We start from the raw sequence: 2877 nt of genomic DNA, 5'->3' as shown, positions 1-2877 counted from the left end.
TGCCTGCATTTCCTTGCAATTACAGGTAGTTTGTTGAGGAATATGACATATCCTGTCCACTTAGGTAAGGCAGGTAAATCGCTTTTTGGCAAATAAAGCAAGTGGAGATCAGCACAGTGGGCACATTTTATAGAATTATTCTCTAACCTCATGGTCCCACTGAAGCCAGAATTATAGACATGTCGTTAGGATAGATAGGTGATCTGGTCAAATTGGGAAAGTGGAGGCCAGTTGGATCCAGGAAATTGGAGACCGCCCCTGGGAGATTGGAATGTCAATGTCTCCAGAGTGCTTTGATCACCAAGGTTACCTACCTATGCTACCCCTCCCAAAAGGCTGCACACAGGGAGTTTTTAATTAATGCCCCTTGGGCTGCTACCTGCCTGGATCACTCCCTTCCCCCTGCCCATCTGCTTCCCAGCTTTTGGTCATCCCACCAGCATCTCCTGGGCCTAATCGTGTAGGCAGGAAGGAGGGAGATAAGGGGGGAAGGAGCAGGAGAACAAAGGAAACCTTAGTCTATAAAAGGGGCGGGGTGCTCTCACTTCCCCCTCCTGGGAGAAGTCTGTGTTACTACCTTTAAGTAAAACCTGCTCTATATGCTTGCCTTGGCGTGCTTCTCTAATGTTCAAACTCCAACATTTTAGAAAGCAGAACTCATCTCCAATAACTGGCGGTATCACCACCATTCTCATCTGTCTGTTCCCTAACACTGTGATTGTAGTTTTATCACAAATCTGTCTCTTAGTACTACTGTTGCTGCATCCCATAAGTTTTGGCATGTTGTCTTTTCATTTTCATTTATCTCAAGGTGTTTTCTAACTTCCTTTTTGTATATTTTTTTCTTTGATTAAAGATTGCTCCAGAGTGTCTGCTTTGATTTCCACATATTTGTGAACTTCTTAGTTTTCTATCTGCTGTTGATTTCTAGTCCCATTCCACTGTAACCAGAAAAGATACTTGGTACAAATTCAATGCCTTAAATTTGTTAAGGATTATTTTGTAACTTAACATGGCAATCTATCCTGGAGAATGTTCTGTGTGCACTTGAGAAGAATGTGCATTCAGAATGTTCTGTATATTTCTATTGGGTCCATAGGAAATATGTGAAGAAAGATATATGTATATATATCTTTCCCCAACCGAGGCTGAAGGTTTTATAACTCTATAGCCACAAGGCTGACATGATCTTCAATTTACCTTGAAGGAAGGTGAATTGAGGTTCATTTTGTCAGTCATTGATGTCAGTATGTCAAGTCTCCCATTGTGACAGGCAACCAACACTCCACTGAGCTGGGAAGACACCCTGATCCTTCTGGTGACTTCTCTACCCCAGGGCCATCTTTCACTTTGAATGCAAAAAGACCACTGATTGTCTATATGAACAGTTCCCCTTGCCCTTCAAACTCCTTCTCAATCTTACATCCATCACCCACAGAACTGTTTGGAGCCCCCTCAATTTGATGGTTCTGAAAGAACTGGCAGCTGCAGGAAATCTCATGCTGCAGTGTTAAAACCACAGCTCCTCCCACAGCAACCTCTCAGTAGGCCCTCTCTCCCCTTTCTGGCTTCCTCTCTCCTATTTACTTTAAATTCTCTTCGGTTCTTGAAAACAGTAAGTCCCAAAAGAAAAGAATTTTAATGGCTCAAATTTCATTTGTGTCTAGCCTCTTCCCACCCCATGCTAACAATGGGCCTGTTTTTAGTAACAGGAATTCTTCAGGAATATCTGTGAGGTTTTTTTTAAAGTAGTTTGTTCTAGTTGTAGGTGGACACAATACCTTTTTTTTATTTCTATGTGGTGCAGAGGATTAAACCCGGGGCCTCATCCATGCCAGGAGAACACTCTACCACTGAGCCACAACCCCAACCCGTTGAGCTAATTTGAGATCATTTATTTAGAAACTTACCTGTCAGTGAGGATAAAGGGGACAATGAATGGGTAAGAAGAAGGGAATGTAAGTTCCCCAAATGCATTAAGAGTAGGGAATTACTGGTATTGAAAAAAAAAGGGCAAAGCATTTGATTTCATTTATCAATGGACACTGTACCAGATTGCATTAGAAGCCACCAAAGGCAGCAGCAGAAGACTCACGGTGCTGCTGCAGGACCAGCTTCCCAAAAGTGTCAGAGGACTGGGGTAAGGATTTCCTGTCATGAGAGCTGGGAGGATGTTCTTGCTTGAAAAGGGTGAAAATGATCAAGCTAGAAGGGAAAGAAACTAAAAGATGTGACCACTAAGAAAAACCAAATGAATGCAAAGGCAATCTATCCAAGATACCCAGGAACTGAAGATAAATTGTATTAGAAAAGAGAGCTGGTAAATATCTATATAACTCCTAAAAAGGTTTCTTATTAACCTTTTTAGGTTAATAAGTTTAAGGTTAATAAATCAAATCAGGCAACTGCAAAACAGAAATTGAGATGGGGCAAAAGATAGGTAGTCAGAGTAGATAATGTTGGGTCAGTTATCAAAGAAAAGGAAATGGGGTGTTAACACCTCCAGGACACTGTCCCCCCTCAGCCACTCAACTGTTAAACTGGATGGTGATCTGAACTTTCCAATGCAATCAATTACCCCCTGGGGTTGCTCTTTCCTGCCTTTGAGCACCTACAAGGAATGGGGAGGAGGAGAGGAAGTCTGGGGTCTATAAAAGGGCAAGACACACACTCTCCCATAGACACCCAACTCTGGGCCCCCACTTCTCTCTAGAGAAGTCTGTTGTTTCTGGTCTCTTTCTTTAATAAAACTTGCCTTCTATGCTTGTAATACTGCTAGTTATCAGTGATGAGTTCTGCTTACTCAAATGTTGACATTTGAACATTAGAGAAGCACACTGAGGCAAATGTAGAAAGTAGATTTTATTTAAAAAGTAG

Source organism: Sciurus carolinensis, chromosome 3 (genome assembly GCF_902686445.1).
Source record: "Sciurus carolinensis chromosome 3, mSciCar1.2, whole genome shotgun sequence".
In the NCBI taxonomy this organism is placed as follows: domain Eukaryota; kingdom Metazoa; phylum Chordata; class Mammalia; order Rodentia; family Sciuridae; genus Sciurus; species Sciurus carolinensis.
This window is presented reverse-complemented; position numbering follows the sequence as displayed.